This window comes from Cavia porcellus, unplaced genomic scaffold, assembly GCF_034190915.1.
Source record: "Cavia porcellus strain 051 isolate PalLab524CR breed Dunkin Hartley unplaced genomic scaffold, mCavPor4.1 scaffold_38, whole genome shotgun sequence".
Classification (NCBI taxonomy): Eukaryota; Metazoa; Chordata; class Mammalia; order Rodentia; family Caviidae; genus Cavia; species Cavia porcellus.
Window position 1 is genome coordinate 1877619 of NW_026947521.1, and position 17505 is coordinate 1895123.

The 17505-nt window shown below is 43.5% G+C and overlaps 1 protein-coding gene and 1 long non-coding RNA gene across 3 annotated transcripts in view; one reads left to right on the forward strand and one right to left on the reverse strand.

Moving 5' to 3' along the window:
* The window catches only part of Rora (RAR related orphan receptor A), a 648320-nt gene that overhangs the window by 320346 nt on the left and 310469 nt on the right, over nucleotides 1-17505 (reverse strand). The gene's annotated exons all lie outside the window — the stretch shown is intronic.
* Nucleotides 334-3933, forward strand: LOC134474756 (uncharacterized). Its single transcript, XR_010045606.1, has 3 exons — nucleotides 334-491; nucleotides 2409-2554; nucleotides 3195-3933. It is a non-coding gene; the product is annotated as an uncharacterized LOC134474756 (long non-coding RNA).

Consider the following 17505-nt stretch of genomic DNA (forward strand, 5'->3'; position numbering starts at 1 on the left):
AATCTTTAACTGCCTTTAGCCCCCTCTTTAGAGTTTTTCTAACCCAGCAGACTTGCCATGATTCAAAGGCAGCCCTTGAGTTTCAATCCTCATCCCAAGGTTACCTCCCGTGGGGAATGGCATCCCTCTTCTCTGAGAAGGTCAAGACGAAAGGAAGGCGCTCAGAGAAACTCAGAACTGTTTATCTGTTAAAATTCTTAGCTTGGAGAGCTAATACACACACACACACACACACACACACACACACACACACACACACAGAAGTGAGCAAAGGAAAGTGAAACTAATATTCAGTTCAGTTAGTTGACAAGGAAATCCGTTGCACCATGGGAAGAGAGCTTAGCATGACAGCACTGGACCAGAACATCAGGCCACTGTGGTCTGTGGGGTCTGGACCCTGGTGAATGTCATTGCAGAGAAGTGCCTGAAGCAGTACAGCAGATACAGTGGAACTGGCAAACTGCATTCCCTCCTGCCCCAAGGATCACAAGGTCAGAAGCTCAAGGAAATGTGTGGAGAGTGGGAGGTATGTTTGGGGCAGAAACGAGAAGGAGATCTTGCATACGTTTTCATGCTTTTTCAGCGGAGTCATAACAGGACAGGTTCCCTTTCCAAAGCTTGCCCAGAACAGCTTTTGAAAAGGGGAACAAGAAGTAGACAAGTGTTTATAGATCCTGAGGCTGGCACCTTAATGGGAACCACAACTGTATTACAGTATCTATTTGTGTAACTGTTCAATTAGGTGTACCATAGCTGGTATAGTGATTGGAATGAGTTTTGAGTGGTGTGGTGCTTCAAGGATTTCTGGGGGGTTATTGTTATTAAGAAGCTTTCGTGTACAGGATTTCCCCTCCGTTGTCTAAAATCACAGTTCTCCCAACAGGCGTAGATGCAAACAGTTACCTTCGGTGCACAAATGGCGCCCCTTTCCTCTACCATCTTCCCGATCAGTCTGTACAGTTACTTGTATGTTTGGTATAACCTCTGAGAGTGCTGGAATTATACGGCCAATCTTTAACAATTGCGAGAACTAAGATTAAGAGAGATGAAGCGATCTGTTGACTAGGAACAAAGCGGGGGTGTCACGGTTTATATCTAGAGGTCTTGCCGAAGCCTCATGCATTCATAGGTAGGGCATTGGGGAATGACTGGACTGTTGGTGCCTGATCCTGGATCATGGATGTGTGATGTTGGGTTTACTGGTTTAGCACAGTACTGGGTGTGGTCGATGAACTTACTGGGAAGACCCGCCCTGGGTGTGGGCAGTACCAACCAGTAAACTTGTACCCTGAATGGAATAAAAAGGGGAAGAAAAAAGAAGGCTTGCTGCTTCCTGCCTGCCTGCCATGGACTGTTTCTCCTCTGCCATGCCACCCTGAAGTCATCTGACTCTGAAATCTCTATAACTGAGCCAAAATAAACCTTCCCCCCCCTTTTATTTGTGCTGTCAGTATTTTGCCCCAGCAACAAGGAAGTAGCTAAAACATGCAGCCACACCCAGTCACATTTGGATATTCCAGAAACAAAACAACCAAAATATCTATATATGCCATGATAGAGTCATCTTAATACTAATATATAAGAATCCTTTCTCACAGACATAGTTTTGGTGGTCGTAACTGAATATTTCATTTATGTTTTTGTCTGCCTTTCACTACTTGGACTTGAGTATAACTGAAGACAATATTTACATTTTGTGTTATATAAAAAACAGTGCACAGACACACCCTGATTTAAGCAAACCGTGTCTATGAACATCTATATTCATGAAACCTAACCAAGAGAAACTTTCCTTTTTCTTTGCATTAGGAAAACAAAATGGTTCTCTGCCTCAGTTTCCTCATAGATAAAACAGGCTTAATAATGATACATGATTTACAGGATGTCAGGAAGATTAAGTGAAGCAACACAGTTAAACTCCTTCACATCCTATTTGGCAGAGAATCAGCCTCAACCAATGCCAGCTGCTTTTCAGTATCACAAAAGGATGGTCAGAAGATGCTGGATGCCAACCAGGCAAAATCATCTCAGATTTTAGAGGAGGAGCACAGACGTCTAGGTGGCATGCCGGGGGTGGTGTGAGTGCTAATATTTTGAGATGATTAAAAAGAAGAAGAAAATTAATGTCAGAGCTTGAGAAGATGATTGTTGAGACAAAACAGTTGTTCTATTATAAATTAATAATGTGATTCATTTACGATATGTTATTGAGTGAAGAATGGAGCCCTCTGAAACAGTCCTTCTAAAAATCTATTATTTCCCAAGATACATTTAAGGGTGGTGTCACATTTTGAAAGGGCTGTTTTAGTGGCCCTACTTTCCCCTGGTTCTGGTGGGGACCTAGTTTCAGCCCAACTCGGCACATCTTCTTATGTTGCCATCTCTTTCCTCCCCCATTTTTTTCATAGCTGAATTATCCTGGGACCACCGGAAATGTGGTTTATTTGTCCTCAGGTTAGTGGAAGGTTCCATGTTGGTGAAAATGGGTATTTGTCTAGTTGAAGAGAAATGGAGATGAACTCTGCAGGCTGACTTACTTCATCAGTGGAAACAGGTAAGTAATTTAGGGATATTATATTATCCTCCATCCTGGCTATGGGAAATTCTGGGAAATTCATGTCCTTTAAAGAAATGCAGGAACTTACATATGATCCATTGGCAGGGGAAAAGGAATACAAGAGTGAGAATGTGCTTATCTTGATAATCTGCACGCCAGCCATCCGTGATGGACCATAGCTCCTCCATAGCCCATAGCCCCATACACAAAGGCTCTACACCCCAGGATTAAGCAACTACACATTGAAAATATCTGGGGGGAAAAAGCAGCTGTACTGAACTTGTATGAACCTATTTTTTCTTGTAATTACTCCCTACGTAATGCAGTGTAACAAGTATTTACATAGCATTTACATTAGGGTAGGTAAAATCATAAGTAATCCAAAGATGCGTTAAGTAAACGGAAGTGATGTACAGATTACAGTAATACTTCGGTTCAGGAATGCTTCTGTTCACGAACAATTCAGTTTGTGAACAGAAGCATTCGGCACAATTTTGCTTCCATTCACTAAGTCCGCCTCCACTCTTATGAGGAAATTTGATTTGGTGTGCGACCACTTGGTTTGCAACTAGAATTGTAGAACAAAATAAATTCATGGATGAAAGTACCTGGTTCCATGTTCTCTATCATCTTCTAGTTCAGGGATGAAATAGCAAGATGAAAAAGTCAGATGGAACTGTGGGGCCATGTGTAGGGCTGGCCATCCAAGGACCCGGCTCCCAGCCCAGACTGTATACCTGACTATCTGAGCCCTTTTCTTCCTTGCTTCCTCATCTGTTCAGTGGGGACGTTGGACTAGAAGATCGCCAAGATCCATTTCAGCTTGAAAATGCCATTATTCTAACATCTTCACGCTTTGATAAGGAAACGCATAATAGCCTTGGGTTTATTAATATTAACTGGGGCAAACAAGTGACATTCCTTTAGGAAAACAGAGATGTCATTTTTGCTTGGAGCCAAATTTGTCTTATGAGACCTGAGCTAAATATCAGTGATCTGCTGGTGGTTCCTCGGCAGAACCCACGAATGCTCCACGGTGCCAAGGATGTGACTTCTTCACAGATAAGTGAAACTGAGACACAGCAGAGCATCAGTGAAGGAAAATGAATTCAGTCACATCCAGCTGGCATCTTTCATCCACCCTTTCCCCACTTGATCGTTGTGCTGGGCTCAAAGACCACCCTTCTCAAGACGGTACTTTCTGGTCTCAGTCAGAGGGACAGGTGGTGCAGACTCACAGGAGAACTCATGCCCTGGATATACTTTTCATTGACAGTCTGGGGCTCAGCCTGGCTTGTGTGACTTGGCTTATGCGACTTGAGCTACAGTGAAGACTCTTTCCACCAAGCACAATGTTTTATGTATGTGGGGTTGGTAATAAAAAAAAAGGATACATACTTGGTTCTCATTCATTCCTTGCATTGAGCTCCTAAAACCCTCAGAATTTTCTAAAGCAATAACGGTGACTCATACGTGGTCCATCTCGTTGTTCCTAATTTGTACCCTTTCTTAGTAAATGAATCATCTAGGAGGAAGCTGTTCTTCCTAAGTTCCTTGAGCCATTTCAGCAAACCATCCAAACTCAGGCACTGAGGAGGGAGTGGTGGAGACCTTGTTCTTCTGGCCTGTTGATCAGATGTGCAGGCAATAACCTGGGCTTAGATGGGTTTGTGACGCAAGGGTGGTCTTGCAAAATGAGCCCTTCATCTCTGGCACTGGGGGCCACATCCAAGCATGCTATCTCCAAATAGACCATATCATAATTGAGTCAAATTGTAGAACACTCAGTTGCCAGAAAACTGAACTCAATTGTTCTGGGAGAAAATAGCCATACATCTGGTGTCAGAGGTGATGTAGCGCTTGAGGAAACTTTTCCTCTTGGTGGATAAAGATGAAAGGTTGCAGGCTACAAATTTGACCTACATTGCCTTGTTGGCCAAGTTTGTTTTAATGCTCTGCCCTTGGCTTCCAAAAACAACAACAAAAATGCTATAAGAACCTAAGTACCAGTATATCACATAGGCATTGCAGCTGAGGCGATGGATAACTGGATCTTTCCAGCTTCTCTACTTCACATGAAAATGCCACGAGAAATTTTCTTCACAATTTGATCAGGAAAGGATCTCCCATATCCCGATGATCACTGGATTAATAAGAACCATGAATTGATGGTCCTTCCCTTTTGGTGGACAGGAAGCCCACATCAAATGAACACAATGAACCGACACACTTTTATATTCCATATCATTGTGTATATTTTTAATTTTAATAGCTTTCAACTAGCCTTCCTTTGAACCTGGGTCTCTGGTCTTCACCATATTTTGCTTTTCTGGTATGTCACAAATATCCTTTTATTTTTCCACATATTTCTTAAAATAAAGTGGAATATAAATAATTACACAAATAACACTGGGCATTTCGGACTCAAAGATCTGAGAATCCTGATAGCATGCTAGAAACCAAGCAGGAAATATCTGCTGCCTGATTTCTAGGCAGATGTGCTTTGCCTTCTAAGAACCAGTGGAGGGTCGGCGCTGTTGGAGAGAGGCCCCACCGTCCCTGTCATCTGTACATAAACTAGAGGAGCGCCCAAGTTTCCCTCTAACTGCAAAATAACAGTATCTATCTTTGAAAGTGCTGTGAACAGTCAACACTGGTCCAATTCACACTAAAGTTCCTAGCAGAGTATTACATTTGAGCATTTACAAAAAGTAGCTATTATTATTAAAGGGGACTCCTGTATGGAAAGCTATTTTATCGCTTAAGCTCACTGCAAAGCTGGTGATTTTCCCATGTTAGCCAATACTCAATCATCAGAAGACTCAAGGACCTAGAGTCTCAGAGCTGCCCTATGGATACACGGAGATGGGAGCTGGGTCAGGTCATCTTTAAGCTTCATTCCAAGTCCAATGTCGTGACACTGAAAGAGCAATGAGTTGGAAACTTAATCCCCAGTGTTAGAGTGTTGAGGGGTGGCACCCGAAGATCATGAGGGCAAATCAAATGAATGCCATTATAAGAGGAGTGGGTTAACTATCATGGAGACAGTTCCTAACCACAGGGTCAGCTTAGTCTCCATCCTCTCTTGCTCTGTATGTCTGTCTCACGCACTTGCCCTACCCTCTTCTGTTGTGATATGACACAGTGAGAAGGCCCTTGCTCTCTTGAGCTTCCCAGTCTTGAGCATCATGAGAAATGGTTTCTGTTCATTATACATGACAAGTTTCTGCCCATTATACATCATCCAGTCTCAGGCATTCTATTACAGCGGCACCCAACAGACTAAGACAAGGCACCATCAGAGAGAGTGCAAGGGTATTGGGCAAAAAGAAAGAAAGCTATTATAATGTCACGTTATTAGAATCCCTCTTTTTCTTTCATGTTTAAATTTCACTTGGGACCTTATTAGATGGATATTAAAGCATTCCCCACAGTAATAAAATAGAAGGAAGAGGAGAATAGAGAAAATGTCTACAGACATCATGCCTTGATATCTGTAAGTAAACAGTCACTATCTCCGTGGCGAGCTGGACACAGGTCAGCAATCTAATTATTTCCACTAAGGCACAGACAGAAGACTTCAAACAAGGAAGCCGTCCAGCACACACACCAGATGTAATGGACATTCTAGTTTCATTACTGTCAGACTCAGACAGAATTGCTCTAGGATGCACCACTACTACTGTATGGCATTTTGATGCTGGCATCTTTCAGAAAATGTATCACGCCTAGAACAAGAGCACATAGCAGCTCTCTGTGTTTTGGCTGGGATGGTCATAAAATTGCAGGTCCCCATCGTGAGCAGGGTAACTATTTTCTCCACTGCCCTTTGTCTATGGAGCTGTCAGGTACCAGGATGGGGCTCCATTGGTAGGAATTTCCCAGTGATCCAGAGACCATGGGTACCTTCCATGGTTTTAAAGATGGATGTCCTCTTCAATCAAAATCTCTGAGGAACATACATTAGGGAGGTTGGGAGTATAGTGGTCACTTCAGGTGGTGGATGACACAGACTTCAGGAACACAGAACTAGAGAAGAAAGCTAGGGTTGACCAGGAGGGTTAGGGTTCCACTTACTACTCTGGTCCAGCTGATACTTTGTTAGGATGTGGCTGACATTCTCCTGTTTACAGTCTTTCAAAAGGTGAGTGGGCAGCCCCAGTGGCCTATCGTGTTCAGTATGTGGCTGGTCACATACTAGGTGCTATAAATATTTGTTTAGAGTTTCAAGTTGCCTCAGCTGTTCCCAGCTCATGGCTTTCTCAAAGCCCTTAACTAGGCAACTCTTGGACTTTCAGGGGAAAGAAAAGGGCAAGTGGGCAGCTACAGCTCTTTTTCTCTTTGGAAAACCATCAAATGGACAAGAAATGGCATGAGCGGCATTGGTGCCATGGGACTTTCTGGGTGTGACATTTGGGTCCTCTTCCTTTTCTCTCCTCAGATTTTTGCCTAGGCTATTTTGCCTTCCATACCTGCACCCCCAGGGTGCAGAGGCAACCTAGCAGAATGTAACACAGGACAGTGAACTCACAGCAATATGGGGGGAAATGACTGTGGGACTGGGTGCCTTCTTCGGTCACCTGCTTATTTCTTTCTGGGCTGGAGGCTAATCACAGTTGATTAGGTCAAAGAAAAGTTCTCCATGAAGTACTCTTTTTAACAATGGCATTAAAATTCAATTAGGTATCTTACCAAGCCTTCCTGGGGGGCATGATTCTGCTCAGAAGGTGGTGAGAAGGGTTGGGGATATTCTACCACTGGCTGCAACTGGCTTTAGGTACCAGGTGCTATCTACTGAGATGGTTACTGAATGGCTGTTCTGTATCAAGCAGCATGCTAAGCCCTGTGGGGTTCTGGAAAGATACATTAAACATAAGTCCTACACACAATGGGTTATAATATATGAGGCAGGACCTGTCAGGGTGCCCGTCACTTATCAAGTAAATATCACCAACTCAGACGGTGACCCTATTCTTATTTGCTGAAACCACTCAATCAGGAGAGTTGATGAGGGAAATATTGTTCCTGTATCTCAGAAGCTAGGTGAGTTTTAGACTTGATAAAAGGATCTTTATAGCCAAGCATCTTAGCACACATCTGTGATCCCAGTATTCAGGAGGCTGAGACAGGAAGATTGTTGCAAGCCCAAGAACAGTCTGGGCTACAAGGTGAAATCAAGGTCATCCTGAACTGCATAGAGAGACCCTGTCTCAAAAAAGACAAACAAAACAAAACAAAACAAAAGAAAGAAAGAAAGAAAGAAAGAAAGAAAGAAAGAAAGATATGGCTCTGTGTTTTTCAGTCTCTTCAGGCTCAAAGCCTTTAATGGAAGACCGTCTGTGTCCATATGCCCTAGTCATGTATAATTAAGGATGCTAAATGCAATGGTGTAGTCTGGATGGAATAATAGAACATGAAAAGGGCATTAAGGTAGAAAACTGGTGAAATCCAAATAAAGCCTAGCATTCAGTTAATAGTAACATATCAATGTTTATTTCCCAGTTTTGAGAAATAAATCACAGTTAAGTAAAAATTAACTTTGGAAGAAACGAGGTGAATCTTTGCAAATCTGTGATTATTCCAAAATAAATGTGTTTACCAAAACTTTACAAGGGGACTTGTGTTTTGGAAGGGAACTCAATGGTAGTGCTAGGAGGAGATCTCTAGCAGAAGGCTACTGGGCCACAGCCACTCTAAAGGGGGAGGGTGCCCTGCTCTCTGAGGCCCAGTTTTACACAAAATTAAAAATATAACCTTAGCCAGGTATGCTGTCACATGCCTACAATCCCAGCACTGTGGGAGGCTGAGGCAGGAGGATCTCAACTTCCATCAATTTAGTAACTTAGCAAGACCCTATCTCAAAATAAAAAATAAGAAAAGGGTTGAGAATGTAATTCAGTGCAAATGTCCTCTGTTCAATTATCAGACAGAAAGAGAAAGAGAGAGGCAGAGAAAGAGATATTAAGAGAGAGAGAGAGAGAGAGAAAGAAAGACAGACACACAAAGAGACATACATACAGTGATACAGGCGGACAAGGAGAGGCAGATAGAGACAGGGAGAGAGAGAGGGAAAGAAAGACAGAGATCCTTCAGCTTTCTGCCGAATGGGCATCTGCACCTGTGAAAGACTCTCCGTCTCTCCAGGGATGTCAGGCAGGACAAATGCAAACATCCTCTGAGAAGCACCCTGGCAACCCAGAGGCACAAGGAACCCACAGTCCTGAGAGAACGATCAAGCTCTGTGGGAGTCCGGGGATGTGACTGCAGCCAGACACACAGCCAGGGGTGCTCTGCTCCCCACTCCGATGGCTCATGAAAGCGGGGCACAGCAAGCAGTGGGTGTCTACAGAGGAAGTGAAAGGTGGGCAGCGTCCAGGGAGTCCTGTGCGATGGGGTGGCCCCCTGCCTAGAGGTCGCAGAGGCAGTCTGTAGGTAGACCGGGTGGCCCTGGCTGCGCTGTTAGCCATCTGTCCTTGCTACCCTTAGCCCTTCCTGTTGCCCTCCACACATCGGATCATCCTCCTGTGGCTCCCAGCACCAATAAATGCCACCGAGCCCTGGCTCCTGTGCAGGGCCCCTGCCTTAGAGATCTCCCCTGCTGTCCCACCTACCCTGGTCCCAGCTGGTCCCTACTCTGGGCTCCAGCCTCTCTAGTCCTCGGTTAAGCTGCTCATCTTGTATTCTGTCTCCCTAACGTCCTCCACGCCAGTTTGTGGTCTTCTACGGGGAAGGCTGAGTGTGTGTCCCCAAAGTCTTCACGGCTGAGCCAACTACTCAGCCCGAAGTAGGACCACAGAGTAAATGAGTAAAGGAAGAAGCGGCTGCATCCCTTCCACTGACTCCGGAAGAGCCCGATGCTCCTGAAAGCACCACAGGGCCCAGCGGTAGAGGTGACAATGCCCTTTCTACTGGAATCCATTCTAAACACATTCCTAGCAGGGCAGCAAACTCACACAGTTTGGCAATAGTGACAATATACGTGGAACGTTTTTCAGGATGACAACATTTTATATATAACTAAGTACCAGATAATGAAATTAATTAATTCACTGCTAAGATAAAGGACTCTGCGAACTGGTGGTGGTGGTGGGGCTATCACAGATATGATGCTCCTAAGTTTGTTCCGGAATATGAAATAATTTCCATGAAACAACCCCACCTTCCATTAGCTATATTAGTGCTGTTAAATCAGGACAGTAAGAGACACCTGGCAGCTGTCTGAAATACCTCCACATAAGACGTTCTGGAACAAAAAGCATGTATTGTTAGTATCAGGTTTAAAACAGCAGAGAATTCACCTTTCACACAGTAATTCATAAAAGATGGGACAAGTAAAGAGTGCAAACCAATCACTCTGTCTATCTTTTGGGGCATATTTACTCATCAGTTTTTACAAGGAACCCATCTAAAATGGGTTAAGTTACATTTTCAATGCGAAGATTAACTCTCCCAAACCATGGTATTCAGTCCAAGGGGAGAAGAAAAGCCCCTAACAACTGTTTATCTTATATCCTATATTGCCCTCTCTTTGGCGAGTGCCCAGGAAAACTGATAAAAATCTCATTTTATGCATTTGCAACTTACACAGTTTATATACTTGAACATCAGCTTTTATAGGTTTTTGTTTTGTGTACTGAAGCTAAGAGGGTACAATCGAAGAAGTTATAAACAAAAGACTCTACATGTTTGTATTATATAATACTATATTACATATACATATAATATAAAATCACTTACTATGCACTAAACTTTGTTGTAGATGCTAAGAATATACCAGTGGACAGAATAAAATCCTGTTTCCCTGATAGACTTAGATTTTGCCATAGGAGCCTGAAAACTTCTGTAAAGCACTAGGAAAATAAATGTTCTGGCTTGGTGCCTAGACTTGTATACAACACTCAGTCCCATCATTGCGATGCAAAAGAAGCCACAGAGAGTATGAACGGGAATGAGTGAGGCTGAGTTTCAATAAAACTTCATTGGTATAAAGAAGCACACAGGCCTGATTTGGCCCACAGGCCATAGTTTTGCCATCTCCTGTTCCTGTTCCTAGCTTCTGAATCACTGGAACAAATTTATGGTGTTATTGATAGAATTACGGAAATCAGGAGTTGGAAAAGGACATCTATTTATTTTCATCTTCTTCCTCATGAAGCAGCACCGTGGTTACAAGTGTGATTTGGGATCAGCCTTCCAGGGTTCAGATCCTACCTCTTTCACTTCAGGATAACAGTAACACCTCCTCCTCAGGAGGTTCTGAGGTAACTTGTGTACACACTTACTAGGACCTATGGTGCACAGGGAACGCTTAAATTCTATATATGCACGCGATCACAAACGCTGAGGCTGAGAAAGGTGACATGATATGATGACATGATAGACAGCTCCCCAGCAAGAGCTTGTGGGAGTCGGGATGGGAACCCAGGGACTGAACCTCCAAAGTCAGAGTCTTGGCTAAAACACTCACTGTTCTCCAGAGCACAGTAATTCACACAACCCATGAGTAATAAAAACTCCACCTGTGCTCACTCAGCTCCAGGACCCAGAAGATTAGGGCTGGCTCGTGATGTATAGAAAGACGCTTCAGAGAAACTCCTCAGGGCAGGTTAACTGTTGTCACTCGTGGCCCGTTATAACGTGTCCCTACTATCCCACTAATGTGCCCAATCGTTAACACTACCAGTAGGAATTCCTCGGGGGAACAAGATGGCCATTTGGAGGGTACACTGTGCAGCAGAGCCAAGGTGGATAAGAAAACTCAATTCCTCTCTGCCCCAGGAAAGCCAAGACTCCAGCAGATTTGCTGTGACCGGAAGTCCAGGATGAAGTTCAATGTTTCGGATTCTGCTTGGTGGCTTGGTCTGACCGCAGACCACCCAAGGAGCCCTTCAGAATATTACTTTTCACGATCATCATTTTCAACCTTCTGCTTGTTTCCCTGAAAGATCAAGTTCTCCCCTAAATCCTTTGATGACCACAGTTGTTCAGTGAATTTAATGTAAGTTATTCTCAGGGAAAAAGAAAATCCCAGAGCCAGGACAGCCAAGGGTTTTATGCCACCACGCCCTCTGGAAAGCCCATGGATTTCTGCTATTTCAAGTAAATCGAGCCACAACAGAATACATATTTGCTCAAGGAACTTGCAGTTAATTAATTGCTAATGTGACAGCAAAATTGGGAAGATGAATTCTCCGGGGTCAGTGCCTCCCCGCCCCCCAATGAAACCCAGTTCTTCCCGAGGCTGATGCCTTCTGGCGCCTGCCATTTGTGGTTTCTTTCAGGAAGAAGGAGGGCTAGAAGACACCACACTGTTGGAATCGGTAGAATTCTTTTGATAAATGGTTCTGCTGACTTGAAACATCTGGGTTATACTGGGCTTAACTCTGATTCTCAGCTCTTTTTTTCCCAGGCCAAAGACAATGTTCTCCTTGGAAGTCGGGACATAGCCACACTGGTGCCTGTCCACATCACTCCCTCAAACATTTTAAACCCAGTGTCATCGGATCAAGGCAACGTGGTGCAGTCAGACTTGAGTTTCCCTGTAACACTGTGTACCCTACTGGTTAAAATTTTCTTTCCTGAAGATCTGCTTTCATATCTTTTTGGAAAAGACATGAAATTCCCACTTCCAGGAAATTTTCCAAGCGAGACAACATCTAGTGCTCTGGATCCAATTTTCCATCCATTCAATAAACACACAGAAGATGGTCTCTTGCCGAAGAGTTTTCTAGGACATGATGTCATGAGGACAAGGATGTCCCCAAGGATGAGTGGGACAGAAACCTACTTATAATTCGACATGCTAAATGCTATCTCAGAGTGATTCATAATCCTGGCGGCACAGGTGAAAACCTTTGAGAAGAGAGAATGTCTCAGGACGGGTGAGAGCTCCAGGATAGTATACCAGAAAGGACCTACTATGCCCAGCAAGTGCAAAATTCAAGCAGAGATGCCAGAACTTCCCAGGGCTTCATTTGGTCTTACTAAAAACTGAACGCTCTGGGAGTTTTTCACCTGCTTCATGGTGGTATATTCATATATTTCCCATATGTCTTATTCTGCTTAGGATCTGGCACAATGCCTCACATTTTGTAAGAATTCCATGTTATTGAATGAATGAATAAATGTCTTTGTAACTTTTCTTAGTGCATTTTCTCTCTAAGAGAGAGTAAGTTCTTTGAAGACAGAAACTGGGACTGTTTTAATGTGATCCTAAGATAGCTAGATGATTTAGTCAGTGAGAAAAGAATAAAATAAGGGTTAGGACAAGGGTTCTAAGATAATTCAATGGAAGAAAATTAGTTTTTTCAAAAAATGATTTTAGGACAACTGGTATCTGCATGCAGAAAAATTAAGCTGGTCTCTTATACCTTATCCAAAAATTACTTAAAAGAATCATAGATTTAAATATAAGAACCAATACTATGAAATTTTTAGAAGAAAACATAGGGGAAAAATCATTGTAACTTTGGATTAGGCAAAGGCTTCTTAGATATGGTATCAAAAGGATGGGATAAAAGAAAAATGGATAAACTGGACTTCACCAAAATTAACTTCACATCAAAGAGTGTAATTGAGAAAGTAAAATGACAGCCTACAGACTGGAGGAATTTGTACAGATCCTGCATCATAAGACATGTGTATCAAGAATATATAAAGAACTAATTGGGTGTGGTGACCTATGTCTGTCTTTCTAGAACTCCAGGAGCCTCAGGCAATTCTTAAGGAAAAACAGCCAAATTAACAAGTGAGCAAAAGATGTAAACACATTTCTTCAAAATGCCAATAATAATATCAAAAGATGCTGTTGTAGTCAAGGATTGCAAGCAGAACAATTATATACAGGACACATAATGTGTAGTATTATTTATAATGGTCACCCAGAGAGTCAGACACAAAGAAAGTGCAGGAAATCTGTCCACACATTAAAGACCTAGAAAATCCAGCTTAGGGCCTGGATCACAGTGCAATCTCCTGCATGAGTCCAGATGAAGGCCTAGAGTCCATGACGATGCCTCCCCCCCGCATGGCCTAGAGCTCATGACAATGTTTTATGCAAATCTGTTTCACGGATCTGCTCTGGAAAAATCCCAAGGTCAACGGTGGAAGCTAGAAAGTCTATGTCAGCAGGATGAAGGGTCTATGCCACTAGGCTGAGGGATCTACACTGGAGCCAGGAAGCAATGCTCAAAGGACTAGGGCTCCCCCAAAGCAAACCACTGCCATTCTCAGTGACAAGGTCCCGAGCTCCTCCAATGATGACAGCCAAATTCATATCAGGGAAGCCAGCATGACAAGCTCCTCCATGAGAATCAACAATTTCAAAAGAACTAACATCTCCAAACTCTTCCTCTCTAGGTCTCCTTTTTACGCTGACAATAGCCCTCAGGTGGGCTATCTACACTCTGTACCACACTGATTCAGCTCAGCTGGTGTTTAAAGTGACCATCCGTTCTCAATACACCACAGATGCTCAAGTTTATTAGTAATTATTTAAATAAAAACTATGTAGACCCGGGGATTTAGCTCAGCAGCATAAGATTCTACCTGGCAAGAGCAAGGTCATGAGTTCGGTCCCCAGTACCACACACAAAAAACCAAATACGAAAAGCAAACTATATAGAGATACCATTTTACATTAAGTAGGATTAACTAAAATAAAATAATGACAAGTATTAGCAAGGGATGTCAAGAAGATAGACCCTTTATATGGTCCATTGCTGGCAAGATTGTAACCTGCAGCTGCAGCCACTTTGGAAAACAGTTTGGCAGTTCTTGAAGAAATTCAGTGGAGCTGCCACGTGATTTAATAATCCCATTCTTAGGTATGTATCCAAAATAACTGAAAGGACATGATTATACCAGAGCACATGCATGAACAGTCATAGTAGCACTGTCATAGACAGAAACAACTCAAAGGTCCATCAACTGATGAATGGATAAACCAAATGTGGCATGTCCATTCAGTGGACTCCTATGTGGCAATACCAGGGAACGAAATATTCACACGTTACAAAGTGAACAAGCCTCCCCAAACAGGCTAAAGAACCAGTCCCAAAGACCACCTATTGTCTGTATCCATTTACTATCCAGAGTAAGCACATCCACAGAGACAGAAAGAAGATAAGTGACTTTCAGGAGCTGGCACAAGGGGAGTACTTGGAGTGATTGCTAATGGATATGTAATTCCTTCAATGCTGGTGACGACCGCATAGGCTGTGAATGTGCCAATGAGCTGCACACCGAGAAGGGTGAGTTTTAGGATAGGTGTGAATTTATAAAATGGTTATTATCAACATTTCACAATCACATGAGGGAATGCCGCTGAACCTAAAGTGACAATACCCGGTGTCTGAATCTCTCTTATGCAATGCTAGCCCATGAGGACATGTTTGTGAGGCAGCCTCTATCACCTCCCTTACTGCGATCTTTCCATGGTATTTTACTTACATCTTGACTTAGAGTAGAATTCAGTGGAGTTTCTTCTTTAAAACAATAATGACAACTAGATTTTCTGCAATCCAATAAATAACCAAGTCGACTTAATGAAAATGCCAACGGGCATCCCAAGGCCTAAAATTTCATGCACAATCTGCCATCACACTCACTGAATTCCTGATGCTTGCACTGCTTCAGAAGCAAAAGTAAAATAAAGAAATAAATAAAACCCAGCAGCCCACGCAATGAAAGGCAGATTTCACTTTTATTCCTTGGAATTATGTCTGAATGTATCCATGATTTCTTCTCTTTGCAGATAATGGTAAAATTGCCCAAATCATACACCAGCGGTGCTCTAATGAGACCCGATTTGGATTCATTTCTATTCAAGGCAAACTAAACTAAACTAAAACATGTAAAACACTCTTGAGTTTGGGCTGGTGAGCTGGACGGGGAGGCGAAATCAGCATAAAAAAGATGTCCCCGTGTTAGGGTGGACAGAGGGCCTTTCTGCCCACCGCGCCTAACCAGGAAGGCAGCGAAAGCTGCAGATCCAGCGCCGCCCTGTGGGTGGCACAGGTGACTAGGAAGGACAGGAAGCTACAGAGGGGTCCCCTCGGCCCACATCCTGCACAGGCGGCGCTGCCCCCCTCCAGCAGCCAGGCCCCGGCCATCGTGAGGTCAGCCCTGGACCCTGAAAGCCTTTTCTGGCTCTTTCAGGCGAAATCTGGCTGAATCTCACTTCCTGGTGTTGATCAGGCCCCATCTGAAAAGCCAGGCCCTGCAGAAATGGCAGCTCTCAGCGGCCACATTAATGTATCAGAGCAGCCGATTGCGCTAACTTTTCCAGATGAAGGGACTCGTGGGCAGAGCTAATGTCCTGTGGCCCAGCTTGCTGCAGTGGGTTGGTGAAAGGAAACTTTCCGTTACGAGCCCTCCCTCCCAGCATGCGGCAGGAGTGACCTTCGCTGTAATCTTCAGCTTTTGTTTTGTTCACGGGGACTCCGTGGCTTCCAGACCCCAGACCACAGTGCATCTGCTTCCCAGTACAGCCCAGCCCCTTGCCCTGTGGAGCCGCCAAGGGCCCTGCTAGCCCTCAGATCCATTGCTATCACGTCAGCTGGCCAAGGCTACCTAGGTGCTCCTGCCCAAGTCCCTGAAGCCAAACTTGGCAGTTTGCTTCTGAGTTAGGAGCTTAAATTTCCTTCACCCCAAGAGGCAGCTAGGAGCAACTGCTCTTGCCTGTAGGAAGGCAGGCACAGACCCTAGACTCTGACAGCGAAGAAGAAGGATCAAAGGATTCGTGGTGCTCAGTCAGAATCTTGACTTGCTAGGTGTTAGCTGCTGGCTTTGAGAAGTTTCATTTTTATGTATGTGTCTATTTGTGTTATTGTGGATCGAGCCCAGGGCTTTTCTACTGAGTTATGTCTCCAGTCTTGTTTATTTGTTTATTTTGAGAAGGGTAAGTTTTTTTTAACCTCTCTGAACCTCAGTTTGCTCATCAATAAAGTGGGAATAATAGTCTCTATGTCACGGGAGAGGGGGAGATGATGTACTCAAAGCTTTTAGGCTATGACAGATGGCCAGTGGATGCTCAGAAATACTAGCTGTTAGTGTTATTTAAGCAAACAAATATCAAAAACCAACAAAGTGACACAGCAAACCCGGAGTTAGATAAAACCTCATTTTCATGCAACTGCACAGTTTATCTGAGTTGAAGCATTTTCCTGTACAAGCCCCTCAAACAAAAGAACGGTTTCCCTCCAAACCAAAACCAGTTTGGATGATGAATTGGTTAGATTATTGTGAGGACTCACTTGAGAAGACATGAAATGACATCAGTGGTAATCAGACCTACAAGGATATCAATAAAATCTATCTCTGAGTGACAGAATTGAGGTTTAGGGTCAGGGTTCTGGAAATTTCTCTACACTAAAAGGAAATGCTTTTACGTGTTACTTAGCAGAAGCAACAACACAAGTCCTTGTGATTGAAGACACACGTGTAAACTGCCCCCCTGGGTGTGCCATTTTAGAATACCTCTTCTCTTGAAAACAAACACAAAAGCCACCCCCATGGATGTGGGCTCATCCTTCGCATCTCTGGAAAGCAATCTATGAAATCTGTGAATGCATTTCGTGTAGGCATGTTTTGGAGAAATCCTCCACTCCTCCATCCATGGGCCTTAGAGAGGACTTGCATGAAATATTATTCCTAGAAGTACAAAGAATCTATTTAGCTTCCTTGCACACTGGGATTTTTTCCTTTTGACGCACCACATCTTAGTTTACTCTCTGGTTTGCAGGAATATTTCGGGTTCCACGGACTCCCAGCAACCAGCAGGTCTCCACCCCTTACTCTACCTGGTATTGTTCTGACAGCTTCTCTTCATTTTAACTTATCTGTGGGCTCCATAAAAATGATTTCTAGCAGGATAAACCTACTACCATTTTAGTATGGCACAGTTCATTAAATTTCAACAAGTTCATTCAATTTGACCTTTTTTTCTT